The sequence below is a fragment of the Scyliorhinus canicula genome, chromosome 4, assembly GCF_902713615.1.
Source record: "Scyliorhinus canicula chromosome 4, sScyCan1.1, whole genome shotgun sequence".
In the NCBI taxonomy this organism is placed as follows: Eukaryota; Metazoa; Chordata; class Chondrichthyes; order Carcharhiniformes; family Scyliorhinidae; genus Scyliorhinus; species Scyliorhinus canicula.
The window spans coordinates 73,743,206-73,766,411 of NC_052149.1; the positions used below are offsets into that span (position 1 = coordinate 73,743,206).

At 48.1% G+C, this 23,206-nt stretch overlaps 1 protein-coding gene across 1 annotated transcript in view; it reads right to left on the reverse strand.

Moving 5' to 3' along the window:
- pde4ba (phosphodiesterase 4B, cAMP-specific a) overlaps positions 1-3,952 on the reverse strand; it is a 1,084,249-nt gene extending 1,080,297 nt beyond the window's left edge. The window contains exon 1 of the mRNA XM_038794458.1: positions 3,883-3,952. The gene's annotated coding sequence lies outside the window, so the exon portion shown is untranslated. The remainder of the gene's footprint in view (positions 1-3,882) is intronic.
- Positions 3,953-23,206: the final 19,254 nt, after the last annotated feature.

Consider the following 23,206-nt stretch of genomic DNA (forward strand, 5'->3'; position numbering starts at 1 on the left):
AAAGAAAACATACAAGCGATAAATGTCAATATAAATCACTTGAAATTAAGAGGACACCAGAACCTGAATGATATAAATTGCGACCAAGTTCAAAAACAGAAAACAATTCCTCAACTTTAGAGGACCATGCATTTAAAAAAATCTTTCCTTAGTTCTCAATCCTACAAAAAAGTTGAAGACAAACTTTTAGTAAACAAGTTCCAAATTATACAAATTTTAACTTGCAGTTTCAGAATGTAAAGGAGTCTCCCTCCTTTAGGAAATTATCCTGTAACCTATGAATACAAATCTTTTCATCACTTAACTAAGGGTCGCTGAGAACTAACGAAGCACGGGCACTGAAGAATAGAATGAACAAACATTGAAATTTATTATTAGCTATTAAGGCATAAAATGAAGTAAAAATATGAACAATAAGAATTTTAGTTCCTCTATTTATTGCCATGGATTATATTTTCTCCCAATATGTACCAAATAATGTTCTGTAATCAACTACTGGAGCTGCAGGATAGCTGTACAAAAAAAGATACTCCCTGACAAATTAGATACAAAGGGTGGTCGTGAAACTTTCTTCCACAAATGGATAGATTGTTAATTTTTTTTAAAAGAAACATATTTTTTTCCAAGAGATGGAGTGAGCCAGGTATATGAAGTACAGTCACAAATCAGCCATGATCTCATTCAGTAGCTAAACAGGCTCAAGGCGCTAAATGGTCTACTCTTATTCTCCAGTCCTTATACCAAAACACGAGCGATTTTCAATCTTTTACTACAATATACAGAATTCAGCTAGCAGGGGATCCCAGACATGGCCTCGCCATGCTAAAATTCACTCGGCCAAACACAAACTCTCCTGAATAACCACTCAATCTTGAACTTAAAAGTTGCTTATTCCTATGACAAAATCAACACAACTTTAATTTATATGGTGCTTTCAATGTAGGAAAACATATAAAAGAGCACTAGGCATAGAGAAAAATTGACAACAATAAAGCTGAAGGAGATTTAAGTCGAAGACTATAAGTTTTTTGTCAGAAGGTAGGATTTAAGTAGCATTTTTAAAAGTCGAGAAAGGTGGAAAGACAGAAGGGAAGGGAATCCCGAGCTTATGGCCCAGACACCGAAAGGCATGACCATCAATGGTGCAAATCATACAATAGTCTAGAGTTGAGGAACATAAAGTTTTTGGAAGATTTTAGAGCTGGTTTAGGGGAGTGGAGGGTTGAGCCCATAGAAACATTTAAACAAAAGGATGAGAATTTTAAACAATATGTTGGTAGATCAGAAGCCATTGAAGTTTGCAAGCACAGGGGGTGATGGGTGAGTGAAACTTGATAAGGGTTAGAATATAGGAAACGCACTTAAAGATAAGCTCAAGATAATGGAGCCTAGAAGATGGGAGGCCGACCAGGAGTACATAGGAATATTTAAGACTAGATGTAACAAAACATGGATGAGATTATGTTAGCAGTCTCAATAACTGTTAGGGACCAGTAAATAACACTCCATGCTTTTGTATTTATATGTACAGATCTCGGTTCCCCCCCACTCAACAGTAATTAAGTGTGCAGCATGCCTGCTTGTTCACATCACCATTAACTGCATACTGCACCAGTGAGGGCAGTACCAATCAGAAATTATTGCAACTCTTCCATTGGCAAACAGACAGATTCATAAAAATTAACACAAAGATAAAGCTGCACAATATCATGCAAATGAAACATTTGTTAATATGACTGAGGCATTTTCAAATGTAAGGAGTGAAGGAGAGGAGATAATTAACTCAAGTGCCTGTTTGGAAATGTCCGGGGGAAATTCATTATGCAGGCTGTTCAAGTCTTGCAGTTTTTATCCCACAACAATTACAGTGGCACCAATGGTCTGGATGAACTCTATGAGCTTCAGACAGTTTTAAGCGATGACCATGTTATCTAGCCTGTTGGATTTTTTTTCCGAGAGGCATAACACAAATTAAAACCATAGGCTGCAAGATACATCCCTCGGTATGGGCACCTTGTTCCTACTTTGGGTGATTACATCTCATTATTGTTATTTCTAACTGTATAGCCAGGAATGAAAGTCCAGGTAATAGAATCATAGAAATCTCAGTACAAAAAAGGGAGCCTATACAGTCTATGTCAGAGTTAGCTCCACCTTGAAATTATCTATTGTACTCATGTCTTTTCTTCAAGGTTTTAAAAGTCGTGATTGAGACAATTTCAATAGCAATTCCAAACATACGAAGGGTTATCAGAAAATGCAACGTATGAAACATTTTTCTAACTTCACCGATTTTATTATTAATCATAACTTTATGCTCTTTGTTACCATTGACTATCTAATGGAAATAATGTTTTATTATTTTCCCTCTGAAACCCATTCGATAATTTAAAAAATCATTCTATTAGATCTCCCTTTGTAGCAAATATAAAACCAGTCTTGTAATTCTCTCAACATGGCTAAACCATCTTAAATCATTCTGGTGAGAGAATCCAACCAAATATGAAGCTTTTTGATAACCTCAATTTTTTTATAACCAGGTATCCATGCCATGCATGATCCTCCATCTGAGATACTGTAAAATACTTGACTACCTAAATAGATAATTAAGAAATTCATATGATGCCAACAATTGAAACAAATTATGTATGTGACTTTGTCCAATTATAGTTTATGACATTAAATTCTAAATTCCTGCTGTGTGTAGAATGAGACCAATGTGAAACCTGTAATGGAAGCAGAAAAAAAAAGATACAATTGGCAAAGAAATTTAGACCTTACAATTTCAACTTTGAATGTTCTTGAGATTGAAAAGCAATTTCAAAACAATAAGATTAACTGAATCTGCCAACTATACCACAAAGTTGTCTGGAATGTGCCATAAAAAAGAGCCAATGACGATAGGTCTCCATATTGTAGTATTCCAGAGTTTGTAAAAACACCGGGAAAAGAAAGCCTGGCACATTTGAGCTACAATGTTTTAGATCTTAACCCATTTGTCTGATGAGATAGCCATGTAACTTGTCTGAACAAAATAGCATCAAATCCAAGATAAATAAACAAAACAAAAAAATAAATATATTCCAGTGTATAAAACATCATAGCCAATCACCAAACTTATCTGATGGCAATAATGAATTACCCCACCTTGCTCCAAAATCCAAACACCAAAAGAAGTATTCAAATTCCCTTGAAATAGTACGAGTGGACTCGTACAGGTTAGGATATGTTTTTGTAATAGCGTAACAAAACTAAAAGACTGGGAATTAAGCCAGAAATTAACGGTCCTTTGTTTTCTGTGGTCTATATAAAGCGAACCGACAGTCAAGCACATTCAGCGCTGACAGTCCATTCAACATGCCACAAACATAGAGGTGAACCTTCTCGCAAATAAACCATTGGAAATGCCCCCCCACCCGGGCTGATACATTTGTAAACACGGAGGAAACTGGATTGCTCGCATTTACACAAAGTCAAGCAAGGAAACTCTTCAGAAACGCACTACCGTTGAAGGCTCGGGTCACAAATTCACGGAACAAACGCTTCAGCAGATTTCTCAACGTCGACTGTCAAAAATGTTCGTTCTGGTACCGAGCTACACAAGCACAAGGGATTTTTTTTGTTGTTTTCAAACAGCTGACAATAAAGCTAGAAACAATGTGCGTCTATCAAAATGCAGAAACAGAAAATGCAGTAAGCCAGTTAGGTCCCGGCTGGCAATGAAGTGAAAACTCTGTCCACTGTGCATCTTTTGTTTTTTTTTGTAATGTACACCACGGAATTGTCCAGAGAGTACTGTTTCTTAACTGTTATTTGCGCGAAGACCGCGTACAGAAATGGGAATGGACTCAACAGTCTATCGGTTAATTCATCAAGTCTTACCTTTCAAAGAATCGGGAAAACCGGTGTTGGCCTCGGTTGGATGTTATAAACTGAACGGGGGAGTACGGGGTTGGGGGGGGGGGGGGGGGGGGGTTGAGGAAATAAATCAAAACCATGCGCTGAAGCACTCGACAGGCTGCTGCTCTTATTGTCCGGCAGTGTGGCTCGCGCTGCCCGTGAGTGTCCAGCCGAGGCTCGAGCCGGCTATTGTCCGTTTGGCCGGCCGCACGCGCCTTCTCGCGCCCGCCACCAGCGTCCGCTCCCGCGCGCCCACAGTGAGCAGGGCTCAGCTCCCTCTGCGAGTCCGGCCAGTGAGACGGAGAGAGGTCAAGCCCGAGACAATGCGACAACCTCCAACGTGCAGCTTTATGCAGCCGCCCAGTGTGTGTGTGAGAGTATTTACAACCTCAGATCCATCCTGGCTGGCTCCCTCACGTTTGTGTCGCTCTCGCTCCCTCTGACAGCTCCATCTGGCTTCCACAAACCGCATGTATTTGAATGAAGTGCAAGTGTACTGTCACTAACATGCGCAAAGGCATTGAAAAAAGGGGGACGTGTGCTTTGCAATTAACTCGCCCGAGAGTCTCCCAATGCTTGTTACGTCAATCATTGCCTCCTACCTGGTTTATTTTTGGCAGGTCCGAGGTCCATCTCTGCACAAATGCGCGCGTTGAAATCCCATTATAGCACCTCGGGACTGTACTATAATTATTGTGCTGGTATGGCGTATTAATAAAGACCATCTTAGCGGTGAAATTGAATTTGACGTTAACGAAGTAAGAGAAACAATCCCCCTAAATTAAATTATTTGAGTACCATTTTCACGCTAGTGATGCCGGAATCGCTAATGTGGCCTTTTTCAGGAAAGCTCATTCTTTTGTACTCCTGTAACTTCATTATCCTTCCTATGCGAGCGAGAGAACATCCTGCCACTTTCTCGGTCACTAAAATTCAGAAAGTTGCCTGTCGATATTCAGAAGTGCAATTGAGCCTTTGGGAAACAAAAAAACGAAGTATGCATTTAAAAGCGTTTGACAAATCGTTTTACTAACTTCAGTAAAATTATTACACTTAGAAAAAAGTTTATTTGCATCTGTTATGCTTTGGGATGTTCTGTAGTTGGGAAAGATGCTTTTTAAATAATGCAAATTCTTTCTTTATCATATAAGGTAAGGCTAGGTGTCATGTGCCATTCTAGCAATTACTCAGAATAAAAATAACAAAACCACCTTCCGCTCTTTGTAGAAGAATTTGAATTTAACTAGCATCATTCGCAATCTGAAGATAGCCCAATTCACTTCACAGGCAATGAATTACTTTTGAAGTGTCACTGTTGTAATCTGAATATCAAAACAATTTAGAATGGCCAATTCACATAATCTACACATCTTTGGACTGTGGGAGGAAACCAGATCACCCAAAGGAAACCCATACAGACATGGAGAGAATATGCAGACTCCACACAGTCACCTAAGATTGGAATTGAACCCAGGTCCCTGGTGCTGTGATGCAGCAGTGCTAACCACTGTGCCATCGTGCTGCCCTCTCAATCACCAATAAATGAGACCCCATTGGTGACGCCGAAGGGGACCCTGAAAAAGTGGTAGAGGCGCCCATCTGCCTCGAAGGCAGTGTATTGGCGGTCCTCTGGGCAGATAGAGCTGGTGATACGCGGACTTCAAGTCTACCGTGAAGAAGACTCGGTACTGCGCATTCTGGTTGACCATGTCAGATATGCGGGGGAGGGGGTATGCATCGAGCTGCGCGTACCGGTTGATCGTCTGACTGTAGTCGACAACCATCCGGAGCTTCTCCCCAGTCTTGACAACCACCACTTGGGCTCTCCAGGAGCTGGTACTGGCCTCTATGATCCCTTCCCGCAGGAGTCGCTGAACCTCTGACCTGATAAAGGCCTTGTCCCGAGCACTATATCGTCTGCTCCTGGTGGCGACGGGCTTACAGTCCGGGGTGAGGTTAGCGAAGAGTGGGGGTGAGGGTGGGGCGACCTTAAGGGTTGCGAGACGGTGAGAGGGGGCAGGGGTCCAATGAACGTTAGGGTCAGGCTTCAGAGATTGCATTGGAAGTCTAGGCTTAATAGAGGGGAGCGCAGAGATAGGGGAGGACGTAGATTTTTAAGTTAATGTACTCGACGCCACATATCGCAAGAGCTGTGACACAGTACCCCCGGACCTCAACAGAGTGTGATCCGGAAGCCAGGGAGATTGTCTGGGACACAGGAAAAATTTGGTGCAGCGCCTTACTGTACCCGGATGGACGAAGCTGTCCGTGCTCCCGGAATCGAATAAGCAGGTTGCCTCGTGCCCGTTGATCCGGACGGCCATCATGGAGTTCTTGAGATGATGGGGCCGGGACTGGTCGAGGGCGATGGAGGCAAGCTGCGGAAGGTGGCTGGTCTGGTTGGTGGTAGTGGGTGGTGTCGAAGATGGCGGCCAATATGGCGGCACCCACGAGTCGCACGTGGCGGGTCATGTAGAAGATGGCAGCCAAGATGGCGGCCCCCACGAGTCGCACGTGGCGGGTTGCGTCGGAGATAGCCAACAAGATGGCGGACTCCACGGGTCGCACGAGTCGGATGACGCATTAGAAGGGGGCGGTCCCGACAGGCAAGATACCATGCGGCGGGATTTGGACATTTTAGGCCGGGCCTGGTAGACTTTTGCAAAGTGGCCCTTCTTACCGCACTCGCTGCAGGTCGCGTTCCGAGCTGGGCAGCGTTGTCTGGAGTGCTGACCCTGGCCGCAGAAGTAGCAGGACAGTCCCCCGGAGTTGGTGGGCTGCCACGCGCACAGGCTTGTAACACCCCCGGATCACGTGATGGCTGCGCCAAGGATGCCCACGAGGATGCCGCGTGGTCAGGCGTGAAGGCATCCATATTCTGGAAGACCACTTCCAGGGAGTTCGTGAGCCGCACTGTGTCATTTAGGTCGAGGGTACCCCCGTTGAGCAGACGTTGACGGAGGTAGTCAGACCTAACGCCGGCTACATCGGCGTCCCAGATTAGGAGCTCGGTATGTTGAACTGCCGTTACTCCTTGGCAGCTACAATTCCGGACGAGTACCCGCAGGTCACGCAGGAACTCGGCCAAAGATTCTCCTGGGTGCTGACGCCTCATGGCGAGGAGGTGCAGGGCGTACACCTCGTTTACATACCTCACGTACTGCCCTTTGAGGAGTGTAATCGCCTCATCATACGTGGCCACGTCTCTGATGAGGGTAAATATTCGGTGGCTCACCCGGGCGTTGAGGATCCGAAGCTTCTGCTCCCCTCAGACGGCGTCAGTGGGAAGAGTCGAGGTAGGCCTCAAAACAGCTTAGCCAATGCTGGAAGATCGCAGTGAGATCGGCTACCTGTGGATCCAAGTCCAATCGCCCAGGCTTGAGTGACTTATCCATCATACTATCTTAGAGTATTAAATTGATGCACCATCACGGGGAGAGCTGGAGAATGGGGATGTTTAAGTGATCTACAGCAGTCATTTTCAAAGTCGGGGCGCGACCCGCGGGTGGGTGTCGGGACAATGCCTCGTGGCGTTCCAGATCGCGAGAAGCAGTGCCCAACGGGCACAGCCAGCTTTTAAAAAGGATGGCTGCGACCGGCTTTTTAAATTGACGGCCGCGACCAGTTTTCAGAATGCCAGCCGTGCCGTGCATGCATGCCATCTCATCAGCGCGCAGGCCTAGAGCCCGGTGAGAAAGACCGCCTCCTCCTGACATCAGTGCGCTGACCCGGAGCCCAGTGAGAAAGACCGCCTCCTCCTGACATCAGTGCGCTGACCCGGAGCCCAGTGAGAAAGACCGTCTCTTCCTGACATCAGTGCGCAGGCCCGGAGCCCAGTGGGAATGACTGCCTCCTCCTGACATCAGTGCGCTGACCCGGAGCCCAGTGAGAAAGACCGTCTCATCCTGATATCAGTGCGCAGGCCCGTAGCCCAGTGGGAACGACTGCCTCCTCCTGATATCAGTGCGCAGGCCGGGAGCCCAGTGGGAATGACTGCCTCCTCCTGATATCAGTGCGCTGGCCCGGAGCCCAGTGAGAATGACTGCCTCCTCCTGATATCAGTGCGCAGGCCCGGAGCCCAGTGGGAACGACTGCCTCCTCCTGATATCAGTGCGCAGGCCCGGAGCCCAGTGGGAACGACCGCCTCCTCCTGGCATCAGTGCGCTGACCCGGAGCCCAGTGGGAACAACTGCCTCCTCCTGATATCAGTGCGCTGACCCGGAGACGAGTGGGATCGACCGCCTCCTCCTGATATCAGTGCGCAGGCCCGGAGCCCAGTGGGAATGACCGCTTCCTCCTGATATCAGTACGCTGACCCGGAGCCCAGTGGGAACGACCGCTTCCTCCTGATATCAGTGCGCTGACCCGGAGCCCAGTGGGAATGACCGCTTCCTTCTGATATCAGTGCGCTGACCCGGAGACGAGTGGGATCGACCGCCTCCTCCTGATGTCAGCGCGCTGACCCAGAAGATTTTTGTTTTAAATTCGTAGCAGACTTCCTACCTGAAGCGACGTCAGAGAGCTGGTCAGGTGCCGAGAACACTGACATCACTTGATATGGGTGCAATTGCGATCCCTCCATTTTGTTACCAGCAAGCAAGCAACAGGACCGAAGAATTTAGGATGGATCATTTTGTAATAAGGAAGAGAGGGCCAGAGACACAAACATGTCACGATTTCACAACTAAACCTGCTGGAGAGAGTGGTTCAGGAGAATCCACAGAAGGACAAAGCAGTGCTGGTGTGAGCTCCAGGACCTATGATGAACAACCCATTCAGAAATGCAACATTGAATAACTGTGGTGAACCACCGTTATTGTAGTTTGACTGTTGTTCCACTGTTACAGCGCTGTGTATATTCTCTGTTACTGTTTGTTCCATTGTTACTCACTGTGTTATATATTGTTGTTCTTCCGTGGCTCCGCCCCACTGGGCATTGTATATAGTTCACTGATCTGTAGCCCTGTCTCCAGTCTGGGTTCAGCAGCAGACTGGCTACATCTTAGAGTATTAAAACCATTACTTTGTTTTCTACAACTTGCCTTGCTACGAATTTTTAAAAAATCTTCTGGGGCAACGCGCTGATATCAGGAGGAGGCGGTTGTTCCCACTGGGCTCCGGGCCTGCGCACTGATGTCAGGAAGAGACGGTCTTTCTCACTGGGCTCCGGGTCAGCGCACTGATGTCAGGAAGAGACGGTCTTTCTCACTGGGCTCCGGGTCAGCGCACTGATGTCAGGAGGAGATGGCCTTTCTCACTGCGCTCCGGGCCTGCGCACTGATGTCAGGAAGAGACGGTCTTTCTCACTGGGCTCCGGCTCAGCGCACTGATGTCAGGAAGAGACGGTCTTTCTCACTGGGCTCCGGATCAGCGCACTGATGTCAGGAGGAGGCGGTCTTTCTCACTGGGCTCCGGGTCAGCGCACTGATGTCAGGAGGAGATGGCCTTTCTCACTGCGCTCCGGGCCTGCGCACTGATGTCAGGAAGAGACGGTCTTTCTCACTGGGCTCCGGCTCAGCGCACTGATGTCAGGAGGAGGCGGTCTTTCTCACCGGGCTCCAGGCCTGCGCACTGATGTCAGGAAGAGACGGTCTTTCTCACTGGGCTCCGGGTCAGCGCACTGATGTCAGGAAGAGACGGTCTTTCTCACTGGGCTCCGGATCAGCGCACTGATGTCAGGAGGAGGCGGTCTTTCTCACTGGGCTCCGGGTCAACGCACTGATGTCAGGAAGAGACGGTCTTTCTCACTGGGCTCCGGATCAGCGCACTGATGTCAAGAGGAGGCGGCTGTTCCCACTGGGCTCCGGGCCTGCGCACTGATGTCAGGAAGAGACGGTCTTTCTCACTGGGCTCCGGATCAGCGCACTGATGTCAGGAAGAGACGATCTTTCTCACTGGGCTCCGGGTCAGCGCACTGATGTCAGGAGGAGGCGGTCTTTCTCACCGGGCTCCAGGCCTGCGCGCTGATGAGATGGCATCCATGCACGGCACGGCTGGCATTCTGAAAATCGGTCGCGGCCGTCAATTAAAAAAGCCGTCGCAGCCATCCTTTTGAAAAGCTGGCTGCGCCCGTTGGGCACTGCTTTCGCGATCCGGAACGCCACGATGCATGGTCCCGACACCCACCCGTGGGTCGCGACCCTGACTTTGAAAATGACTGCTGTAAATCACTTAAACATCCCCATTCTCCAGCTCTCCCCATCGACAGCACCTCCTCCAACGAGGAGGACTGTGCCACCGGGAAGCTTGTAAAGACCTTTCTTGTGAAATTCCACACCTGCATATACCTGAAGCCCTCCTCACACACGAGACCACACTTCACCCCAGGTCCTCCAAACGTGGGAATTTCTCCTCCAGAAACAGATCCTTCATCTCATTTGTCTCTTTCTCCTCCTACCCCCGAAACCTCTCATCCATCCTCCCTGGCTCAAATCCGTGATTCCCTCTTATCAGCATCACCCTCAACCCTGCTGTCGAAATTGTCCCCAAATCTTCAGCGTGGTTACCGCTACAAGATTACCCAAGTATTTCCGGGGGGAGAACGGTAGTAGCGCCGTTGCCAGGGTCTGCCACTTCGACCCTTTACAAGAACCCCCTTCCATCCACACCCACAAATTCTCCATCTCCTTACTGCAACTCTACACCTTCTTCAGCGCCCAGAAAATGTGCAAAAAGTTCAGAAGTGCCCCTTTGGAGCACCGCCTTCCTCACCCTAGCTATCTTCCCTCCCCTCACAAACAACGAGAGCAGCCTGTCCACTCCTTAAAAGAATGACTTTGGCAATAAAGACGGGCGGACGCTGAAACAGAAACCCAGGCAAAATATTCATTTTTACTGCCTGCACCCGACGAGCCAATGACAAAGGGAGACTGTCCCATTTCACCGTGTCCTCCTTCGCCCTCCCCACCAGGCTTGTGAAATTTAGCTTACAAGGTAGTGCCCAGTCCCATGCTACCTGCACCCCCAAATACCTAAAGTCAGTTATCGCTACCAGAAATGTCAACCCTCCCAATCCTGCCCCTGCACCTGGAAAAGACACCACAAAATATTCACTCTTCCCTAAATTTAATTTATACCCAAAACTACTCCAAATTTCCTTAGCAACCCCATTATGTCCCTTACCGATGACCCGGGGTCCGAAATGTACAGCAGGAGATCATCCTCCCCTCACTATCCATCTCCATAAGTATGAACCCCTCAGGGCAATAGCCAAGGGATCAATCGGCAACAATAGAAGGGGGGGGACATCCCTGCCTTGTTCCCCAAAATATTGGGAAGTACCCCAAATTTATATCATTCATCCACACAAGGGATCCTTGTATAATAATTTCACCCTTGCCACAAATTTAGGCCCGATCCCAAACTTCTCCAGCACCGCTAACAATAACTCCACTTCATTCTGGCAAATGCCTTTTCCACATCTTACGCCACCACCACTTCTAACTCCCTTCCCTCTTCCGGAGAAAGCACCACATTCAGCAGCTGCTGCACGTTCAACAACAGTTGCCTGCCCTTTACGAACCCCATGTAATCCTCCCCCACCACCTTCGGAAATTACTCCTTCAGCCTCACCGCCAACACCTTCGGCAGTACCTTAGCATCCATGTTCAGTTGAAAAATGGGCCAAAGGACCCACACTCCACCGATCCTTCTCCTTTTTAAGTGACAATGAAATGGATGCCTGCCTCATTGTCACGGGAAGTACTCCCTTTACCATCACGTCCTCAAACGTTTCTACCATCAGCGACGCCTCCGTCTGGAAAAGATCAAATATGAACTGAGGGGTTCAGCAGAGGGCTTTGAGGCAAGGTCAGGGCTGTTTGTAGCCATGTTTGAAGAACTGTTTGTCGAAGGGGGAGAGGCAGGGGGGGAGGGGGATGTGGGCAGAAAATGGGGGAAAATTTGTAGTAACTGTATAATTGTGTGATTGTTCATGTTTTTTAACTGTTTTAAATAAGTTTGGAATAAAATACATTTTTAAAAAACTTACCTTTGAACTTCTTATAAATCTCTGGGAATCCATCCGGCCCTGGTGCCTTGCCCGACTGCATCCCTATTGCTGCCTACATTTCCTCCACCCCCCATGGTTCCCCCAACCCGGCTCTCTCCTCCTCTCCCACCTCCGGTCACCCCAGTCACTCCAGAAATGCCCTCATCACCGGCCTCTATGACTCATACAAGCATCTATAAAAGTCTCCAAACACAGTGTTCACCTGCTCCAGCGCTACTATCAACCCACCCGTTCCATCCCTATTCTCACGTTCACCCTCGCTGCTGCCTGCCAATGGAGTTGTCCCACCAGCAATCGCTGGCCTTCTCACCATACTCATAAACAACCCCCTGCGCTCACCTCAACTGCCGAACTGTCCTCCCTGTAGACCGGAGATCAAACTTCGCCTGCAACTTCTTCCTCCTCACCAAATGCCTCGGCTCCGCATTCTCCGCATTGCTTCCATCAACCTCCAAAATCTCTAGCAGCCGCTGCCTCCCGCACCTCCCTAACCATCTTCACCTTGAATGAGATGACCTCCCCCTCACTACCGCCTTCAACACCTCCCAAACCACCAACAATGCGACCTCCCCATTTTGGTTAAACTCCACATACTCCTCAATCACCTTTCCCACCTTAATGCAAAAATTTGGGTCTGCCAACAAACCCACATCTAGCCGGACCCTTCTCCAAGACCACATTCACCCAGTGCGGAACATGTTCCAAATTTAGTCCAGTCCCAGGCCTTCTTCCTTCACAAACGCCTCTGCTGCCACCTTGAAATAATAGTCCCTGCCATTGTGCGTGACCTGCAGCTTCGCCGGGTAGACCCACCAGACCGCACAATGCTGCCTTGGCTCGACCGAAGGCTGCCCAGCTCCTTGCCAGCTCCCTCGTCAAGTCCTGGTATATACATATACCGCTGCCGTCCCACTTCACTTCTCGCTTCTGCTTAGCCCAATTCAGCAACTGCTTCACTTGAAAATTGTGAAATCAGATGATCAGATGGTTCATTATCGGTGGTTCAGTCATTATCGGTTTCGGCCAGAGCAACAGGTAGGCCCTATCCAATTTATACTGGGACGATCCTTCCCCCTCCCCCATCAACTTCATTAGCATTTTGACTAGGTATTCTGTCGGCCTCCGGCCCTCCACCCCCTCAGACACACCCACGATCCACAGAATATGTTTTTGCGACCCGTACTCCAGATCTTCTACCTTAGCTCTCAGCCCTCTGTGATCTCTGCCACCCTCCGCAGCTCCTCACCCATCCAGGTGAATTGGTGATTGTGTCGCGACAATTGTCTCTTCCACCCCTTTGTTTTCTCTCCCTGCTCCCGCACTGCCATCAAAGTCCTCACCAATTCCTTTCTCATCAGGGCAAGGGTCTCATCCACCCACTCCTTAAGTGAGGCCATTATCTCTGTCCGTTGCCTTTCAAAATGCTCCGAAAACAACTGCTCAAACTCTCCAGCCATCACTTCTGCCATTTTCTCCACTGTAATGGCCCCGAGGGGCTCTCTCCTGTCATCTCCCCTCCCACTGCACTCCTGACCACTGTCGGCGGCAGACGTTTGCTCGATCCCTTTTTCCCAGGATCCTTCTTTCTGGTCTTTGACATTCTATACATGCCCCAAACCTTCCCACAACTTCTCACAAAAGTATTTCCCCCCAAAATTGGGTGTAGAGGACCTAAAAAAGATTGCTCTGGCAGGAGCCAACAAACATGCGACCTCCATACATGCTACAATCGGTCCCCTGTTTAGCTTACTTAATGGAGCCTATTCCTGTCTCTGTGGCTGTGACACTTCTGGCTGTCAGACTGCCAGAAAGTTCCTACCCAAGAAAAATCCTTGTATTGTTATGGTGATCTACAAAAACACTCTTAGAGGAGCCCACCCGTGTAGCTATGTAGGAACCAATGCAACAAGCATTGGAACATCCTGTACCTTAAATGTTACAATCGCCATAGACTGCCAATTTAACACCCAGGAACACAAAATCAATGATTTCATGGCAATGCCATGGAGAGGTCTGCTTGCAAGCAACCAATTTATTTTTAAAAATTTTACTCAAAAAATTATCCTGGATTATTTTCATCTCATTTTAATCCTCGTTACTCTCTTTATATTAGAGCAAGTGCCCAATTATACAAAGCACTAAAACTGCTACAGGACAGTAACATTACTGACAAATGACGTTCATGTAGAATGCACTGTTTATGCACAACCATTTCATTCTAACAAGATTTTAAAATTCAGATTTCAACAAAAGCAACAGTTTGGGTACTGTAACTGGTTTCAGTAATCAAGGCTAAGAATGGTCAAAAATCAAAAATCAAAAATATTTCCATTGCTGATTCCAACTGGTTACAAAGTGCATGCATGCAGACATCACAGGTGAAAAAAAATCATCAGGAAGGACTGTGTTGCCCTGAACAACGGGAACCTGCATATATATATATAGTGCAATTAAAATAGAATTGATACTCCTAGGTGTTTTATAGGATGGGGGCATGGTGGACACAAGACATTTGCCCAAGTTATTGTCTGGCAAATTAAGAGCAGTGACCATAATTTTGATGGGAAATATGGCTTTAATAAGGGAAAGAGAAAAGTAAAGAGGTAAAAAGATCTTGCTTGAAATGAGGATTAACCAGACACCACACTCACTACCCTCCCCATTTTTCCTTTTTGTGGGTACGTGGAACATTCTTTATTTTAGCTATTATTGCTTGACTTTTCCAGCTACCTTGATTATACTTCTTCCTACCTGTTTCCTCTGAGCACTCTATTTATTCTGTCAATTTAACCTTCTCCATAATGCTTGTTCCAACAATGCAGCCTTCAATACCAGTCTTCCCTTTTCCTCAGTCAACAAACTCCCACCATCGTGGTCAGCAGGGTCCTCAAATATTCTTCCTTGTTTCTCAGCACCTTTGCTCTCATCCTTTCCTCTCCCTCCGAAAAACATGATAGACCCCCCTTCTTCTCACCTTGCACCACACCAGCCTCCAGATTCAATAGATCATCTTCCACCATTTCTACCACAATGCAAACCCAGCTTCCTGTTTGAGCATTCTGAGGGAACTACACCTTCCACAATAGAAAAGGGAGGGTAATAAACATTTTAAAGCATACAGACTGGTGAAAGAGTGTTAAAGAGTTCTTATGGCCACTCAAAAACATGACCATAATTCAGAAGAGTATTTCCTACCAATTTCCAGTGGTCTCTCACACGTAACAATTATCTTCACTTCCAAATGAAATGGCACCAAATTGTTAAGGACTTCCCATTTCTACCTAATGATAAAAATCATGCTTCAGGAACATAAGAAATAAGAACAGGAGTGCCATGAGGTCCAATAAGCCTGTTTCACCATTCAGTAAGATTATGGCTAAACCTCTTCATCAACTCAACATTCCTGTCCTATCGCCATATGAAAAATGAAAATGAAAATTGCTTATTGTCACGAGTTGGCTTCAGTGAAGTTACTGTGAAAAGCCCCTAGTCGCCACATTCCGGCGCCTGTCCGGGGAGGCTGGTACGGGAATCGAACCGTGCTGCTGGCCTGCTTGGTCTGCTTTAAAAGCCAGCGATTTAGCCCAGTGAGCTAAACCAGCCCCTCCAGTGAGCTAAACTGATTCCCTTAATAGCCAAAAATCTGCCAATTGCCATCTTGATTTTTTTCATCAACTAAACATTCACAGCCCTTTGTGGTAGAGAAACCAAAATGATTCATGACCTTCAGTGAAAAAATATCACTACCTCAATTCAAACTGGCTAATTCTTTATCCTGAGACTATGATACCTAATTCTGGACTCCCAACCAGTGAAGACAGCCTTTCAGCATCTACCTTCTCATACCCTCGAAGAATGTTAACCTGAATTTTATGTTCTGGGTGTTCCTGAGATTGGTGTGAGCAGGAGAGGATGCTCCCTTCTGATTGAGCTGTTAATACGATATTACGTACGGGTGGGTGTATCTTCTGTCCACCTCGACTATCTCATCTAACAATCGTCCATGCTCCTCCCTCCTCCTCCTGTCCCTGTGTGCCTTGCACAAGATATTCTCCTCCAGGACCACCGCCTTCAACGACTCCCAGAATGTGGCCGCCAAAACCTCCTTGTTCTGATTAATCTCCACATACTCCCAGATCGCCAAGATCACCTTTTCACAGAACCCCTGATCAGTCAACGAACCCAAATCTCACCTCCATCTTGGCCTTTGCACCACCCCTCACTGAGTCTCATCTCCAGCCATGCGGCGCATGATCGGATATCACAATTTCCGCATACTTCCCCCACCACCCCTAACAGCACCGCCCGGCTCACCACAAAGAAATCAATTCTGAAGTACACCTTATACACATGTGAGAAGGATGCTTAAACCCCCTTGGGTCAACCATTCTCATCCTTCCCATCAACCCTTCCAGCTCCTTCGCCAATCTCAACCTTCCCACTGACTTGGGGCTCGACCCGTCCACCCTTGGTTCCATCATGCAATTAAAATTTCCACCCATAATAAATTGGAGCGTATCCAGATCCGGAATCGCTCCCAGCAAACCCTTCAGAAACCCCGCATCATCCCAATTCGGCGCAAATACATTGACTAGCATCGCTGGCATCCATTCCAGCACCTCACTAACTATCACATCTCTTCCCCCAGGTCCCACACTTCCTTGGCCCCCTCAAACCCTGTTCTTTTGTTCAACAAATGCCCCCCCCCCCCCTCCCCGTGATATTGAGTCAAACCCCGAGTGGAATAACGGTCCCACCCAACCCTTCCTCAACCTAACCTGGTCCTTCACTCGGAGGTGCATCGCCTGTAAGAAGATCACTTTTACCTTCAAAGTCCTCAGGTCCGCAAAACCCGGAATCCTTTTAATCAGCCCATTTAACCCCCAAATGTTTCATGTTACAATTATTACTGGAGTCTTACGCGTCCACTCCCCTCTACTGTCTGCCATCTTCCCCCTCTAATATCCTCTAATATCATCCTAAATCAGGCCCATCCAAGATGGCCCCTCGCTTCGTCCATGACCACGCTCAGTCTCCAACTTTGCTGCGTTGCAATTCCTCCTCCCCCTGCCCCTCCCCCATATCCAACCCCCCCCCCCACAACCTGACCACCTCTCACAACCTCCTCCCTCACCTCACCTCCGTTCACCAGCATTACCTGCCAGCTCATGTTGCACACCCCTCTGCCCCTTCACCCACCAATCCCTTCTTCACCTTTGCAAGTGGCGCCCTCACCCATCTGAATGGCCGTCACCAGCAACCCTACCCAGTGGACCCCACTATCCAAGGACTCGGGTTCGATTCCCTGCTTGAGTCGCTGTCTGCGCAGAGTCTGCACGCTCTCCCTGTGTCTGCGTGGGTTTACTCTGGGTGCTGTGTGGCTGAAGTCTACTCTCTATGGTCGCTGTGTGGTTGACAACTGCTCTCTGTAGTCATTGTGTGGTTGAAAACTGCGTGTGTGGCTAAAGATTGCACTCTATGGGTTCTCTGTGGCTTAAGACTGCACTCTGTGGGAACTGTGTAGCTGAAGACTATTCACTGTGGTCGCTGACTGTCTGAAGATTGCTTATTATGTGCTCAGAGTGGTTGAACAATGCTCTCTATGCTGAAGACGGCTCTCTGGTTGCTGTGTGGCTGAAGAATATTCACTCTGGCCACTGTGTGGCTGAAGACTGTTCTGTGTGGGCGCTGTGCAGCTGAAGACTGTTCTCTGAGGGTGCTTCTCTGTGGGCACTGTGTGGCTGTAACTGTTCTCTGATCTGTATAGCTGAAGACTAATTTGTGTGACTGAAAATTGCTCCCCGTGGGAGCTGTGTGGTTGAAGAGTGCTCACTGTGGGCGATGTGTGGCTGAAGATCAGTTTCTGTCGGAACTGTGCAGTTGAAGACTGCTCGCTGTGCCAGTTGTGTGATCAAAGACTGCTCTTTGTGGGAGCTGTGTGGTTGAAGAAAGACTGCTCCCTGTGGGAACTGTGTGTCTGAAGACTGCTCCCTTTGTGTCTGAAGACTACTCTTTGTGAGAGCCGTGTGGCTGAAGACGGCTCTGTTGGGGCTGTGTGGTTGAAGACTGCACTCTGTGGGGGCTGTAAGGCTAAAGACTGCTATTTGTCGGGCTGGAGACTATTCTCTGTGGGTGCTGTGTGGCTAAAGACTACTCTATGTGGGAGCTGTGTGGCTGAAGACTGCTCTCTGTGGGAGCTGTATGGCTGAAGACTGCTCTCTGTGGGAGCTGTATGGCTGAAGACTGCACTCTGTGGGAGCTGTATGGCTGAAGACTGTGCTCTGTGGGAGCTGTATGGCTGAAGACTGCACTCTGTGGGAGCTGTGTGGCTGAAGACTGCGCTCTGTGGGAGCTGTATGGCTGAAGACTGCTCTCTGTGGGAGCTGTATGGCTGAAGACTGCACTCTGTGGGGTTGTGTGGCTGAAGACTGCATTCTTGGGAACTGTGCACCTGAGGACTTCACTCTGCGGGGTTGTGTGGCTGAAGACTGCTCTCTGTGGGAGCTGTGTGGCTGATGACTGCTCTGTGTGGACGGTATATGGCTGGTGACTGCTCTCTGTGGGAGCTCTGTGGCTAGAGACCACTCTCTGTAGGTGCTGAGGGATGTTTATTGCTCTCTGAAGGAGCTGTATGGTTGACGACTGCTCTCTGTGGGGTTGTGTACCAGATGACTGCTCCCTGTGGGAGCTGTGTGAAAGAAGACTGCTCTCTGTGTGACTGAAAATCACTCTCTCTGGGTGCTGTGTGGCTGAAGACTGATCTCTGTGTGGCTGAAGACTGCTCTCTTTGGACGCTGTGTGCCTGAAGATGACTTTCTTCGGGTGATGTGTGGCTGAAGACAACTCCCAGTGTGGTTGAAGAACCAGACAACGTGCCTCAATGACTACCGTCCGGTGGCTCTCTGAAGGAGCTGTATGGTTGACGACTGCTCTCTGTGGGGTTGTGTACCAGATGACTGCTCCCTGTGGGAGCTGTGTGAAAGAAGACTGCTCTCTGTGTGACTGAAAATCACTCTCTCTGGGTGCTGTGTGGCTGAAGACTGATCTCTGTGTGGCTGAAGACTGCTCTCTTTGGACGCTGTGTGCCTGAAGATGACTTTCTTCGGGTGATGTGTGGCTGAAGACAACTCCCAGTGTGGTTGAAGAACCAGACAACGTGCCTCAATGACTACCGTCCGGTGGCCCTGACTTCAGTCGTAATGCAGTGCTTCAAGAGGTTCGTCATGAAGCGCATCAACTCCATACACCCAGAATGCCTTGATCCACTGCAATTCGCATATCGCCGCAACCGGTCCACAGCAGACGCCATCTCCCTGGCCCTACACTCACCCGAAGAGCATCTCGACAACAAGGACTCCTACATCAGACTTCTATTAATTGACTGCAGTTCCGCCTTTCACACCATAATCCCAGCCAAGCTCATATCAAAGCTCCAAAACCTAGGACTTGGCTCCTCACTCTGCAACTGGATCCTCGACTTTCTGACCCACAGACCACAATCAGTAAGAATAAACAACACCTCCTCCACAATAGTCCTCAATACCAGGGCCCCGCAAGGCTGCGTACTTAGCCCCCTACTATACTCCCTGTACACACATGACTGCGTGGCAATATTTGGTTCCAACTCCATCTACAAGTTTGCTGACAATACGACCATCGTGGGCCAGATTTTGAATAACGACGCGACAGAATACAGGAGGGAAATAGAGAACCTAGTGGAGTGGTGCAGCGACAACAATCTATCCCTCAATGCCAGCAACACTAAAGAGCTGGTCATTGACTTCAGGAAGCACAGTACTGTACACGCGCCTGTCAGCATCAACGGGGCCAAGGTGGAGATGGTTAGCAGTTTCAAATTTCTAGGGGTACACATCTCCAAAAATCTGTCCTGGTCCACACACATCGATGCTACCACCAAGAAAGCACAACAGCGCCTATACTTCCTCAGGAAACTGAGGAAATTTGGCATGTCAGCCTGGTATGGCAACTGCTTGGCCCAAGACCGCAAGAAACTTGAGAGAGTTGTGAACGCAGCCCAGTCCATCACACAAAACTGCCTCCCATCCATTTTCTCCAAGCACACCTCCTGCTGCCTGGGGAAAACAGGCAGCACAATCAAAGACCCCTCCCACCCAGCTTACTCCCTCTTCCAACTTCTTCCATCGGGCAGGAGATACAAAAGTCTGAGAACACGAATGAACAGACTCAAAAACAGCTTCTTCCTCACTGTTCCCAGACTCCTAAATGGCCCTCTTATGGACTGACCTCATTAACACTACACCCCTGTATGCTTCACCCGATGCCGGTGTCTATGTATTTACAATGTGTACCTTGTGTTGCCCTATTATGTATTTTCTTTTATTTCCTTTTCTTTTCATGTACTCATGATCTGTTGAACTGCTCGCAGAAAAATACTTTTCACTGTGCCTCGGTACACGTGACAATAGCTCAGTGGGCTAGACAGCTGGTTTGTGATGCAGAACAAGGCCAAAAGCGCGGGTTCAATTCCCGTACCAGCTGTGAATTCTGAATTCTCCCTCTCTGTACCCTAACAGGTGCCGGAATGTGGCGACTGGGGCTATTCACAGTAACATCGTTGCAGTGTTGATGTAAGCCTACTTCTGACAATAAAGATTATTTACATTTGCAATAAACAAAGCAAAACAAAATCTCTTTGGGTGCTGAGTGGCTGAAGACAGCTCTCTGAAGGAGCTGTGTGGCTGAAGATGGCTCTCTGTGCGGCTGAAAACTGCTCTCATTGGGGGCTGTGTTGATGAACAAAGAACAAAGAACAATACAGCACAGGAGCAGGCCATTCGGCCCTCCAAGCCTGCCTAAACTAAAACCACATGCACTTACGGATTCGTATCCTTCCGTTCCCACCCTATTCAAATATTAGTCTCGATGCCCCTTAAATGCTGCTATATTTCCTGCTCCTACCACCTCCCCAGGAGCACGTTCCATATATTTACAACCCTCTGTGTAAAATACTTGCCTCTCATATCAGTTCTCCCCAAGCACTTTAAACCTATGTCCCCTAGCACTTGACTCTCCTACCCTTGGAAAGCGTATCTGACTATCCACTCTGTCCATGCCACTCATAATCTTGTAGACCTCTATCAGGTCGCCTCTCAACCTCCGCCGTTCCAGTGAGAACAGACAAGTTTATCTAACCTCTCCTCATGGCTAATGCCCTCCATACCAGGCAACATCCTAGTAAACCGCTTCTGTACCCTCTCCAAAGCATCCACATTCTTTTGGTAGTGCGGCGACCAGAATTGTACACAGTATTCTAAATGAGACCTAACTAAGGACCTGTACAGTTGCAACATGACTTGCCAATTTTTATATTCAATGCCCCAACCGTGAAGGCCAGCATGCTGTATGCCTTCTTGACCACCTTATCCACATGCATTGCCACTTTCAGTGATCGGTGGGCTTGCATGCCCAGATCTCTCTGCCTGTCAGTACTCGCAAGAGGTCCACCATTTATTGTGTATCTCCTACTTGCATTGGACCTTCCAAAGTGCATTACCTCACACTTGTCCGGATTAAACTCTGTCTGCCATTTCTCCGCCCAGGACTCCAACCAGTTTATATCCTGTTGTACCCTTTGACAATCCTCTTCACTATCCGCAACTCCACCGATTTTTGTGTCGTCTGCGAACTTACTAATCAGACCAGCAAGATTTTCTTCCACGATTTACACCACGAACAACAAAGGCCCCAGAACTGATCCCTGTGCAACTTCGCTAGTCACAGCCATTCAGAAAAACACCCTTCTACTGCTACCCTCTGTCTTCTGTGCCCAAGCCAGTTCTGTATCCAACTTGCCAGCTCTCCATTGTTCCCATGTGACTTCACCTTTTGTGCCAGTCTACCATGAGGTACCTTGTCAAAGGCTTTACTGAAGTCCATGTGTACAACATCTACTGCCTTTCCCTCATCCATCATCTTTGAAGACTGCTCTGTATGTGCATTGTGTGACTGAAGACTGCTTTCTGTGAGTGATCTGGCTTAGGTCACTGTCTGTGTGGAGTCTGCACGTTTCCCCTGTGTCTGCGTGGGTTTCTCCGGATGCTCCGGTTTCCTCCCACAGGTCCCAAAAGACCTGCTGTTTGGCGAAATGGACGTTCTTAATTCTCCCTCTGTGTACCCAATCAGGCGCCTAAATGTGGTGACTAGGAGCATTTCACAGCATCTTCCTTGCAGGGTTTATGTACGCCTACTTGTGACAATAAAGATTATTATTATATTATTACGTCTAGCTGAAGACTGATCTCTGTGGGAGCAGTGTGGTTGAAGACTACTCTGTATGGGAGCTATGTGGCTGATGACCTCACTCTGTTGGAGCTGTGTGGTTGAAGACTGCTATATATGGGGGCTGTGTGCCTGAAGGCTGCTCTCTGTAGGTTGAAAACCTCTCTCTGTGAGTGATGTGTAGCTGAAGATTGCTCTCTGTGTGACTGAAAACTGCTCTCTTTGGGGGCTGTGTAGCTGAAGACTGCTCTGAGTGTGCGCTATGTGACTGAAGACTGCTGTCTTTGAGCGATGCGTAGCTGATGACTGCTCTATGACCACTGTCACTGAAGATTCTTGGAGCTGTGTGGCTGAAGACATGGCAGCACAGTGGGTAGCACTGTTGCTTCACAGCACCAGGGTCCCACGTTCGATTCCTGGCTTGGGTCACTGTGCGGAGTCTGCACATTCTCCCTGTGTCTGCGTGGGTTTCCTCCGGGTACTCCAGTTTCCTCCCACAAGTCCCAAAAGACGTGCTGTTAGGTGAATTGGACATTCTGAATTCTCCCTCTATGTATCCGAACAGACGCCGGAATGTGACGACTAGGGACTTTTCACAGTAGCTTCAGTGCATTGCTAATGTAAGCCTACTTGTGACAATAAATATTATTATTTTGATCTGTGGGTGCTGTGTGGCAGAAGACTGCTCTTTATTGGCGCTGTGTGGCTGAGGACTGCTCACTATTTGCCCTGTATGGTTGAAGACTACTCTGTGGTGGGGCTGTGTTGCTGACGACTGCACTCTGTGGGCAATGTGCAGCTGAAGGCTGCTCTCAGTGGGGCAGTGTGACTGAAGACTACTTACCGTGTGTGCTATGTGGCTGAAAACTGTTCTCTGTCGGTGCTATATAGCTGAAGACTGCTCTGTGTGGAAGCTGTGGAACAAAAGATTGCTCTCTCTGGAAGGTGTGCAGCTGAAGATTGCTCTGTGTGTGAGCTGTGTGGCTGAATACTACTCTCCGTGGGCACTGTGTGACTGAAGACTGCTCTGAATGG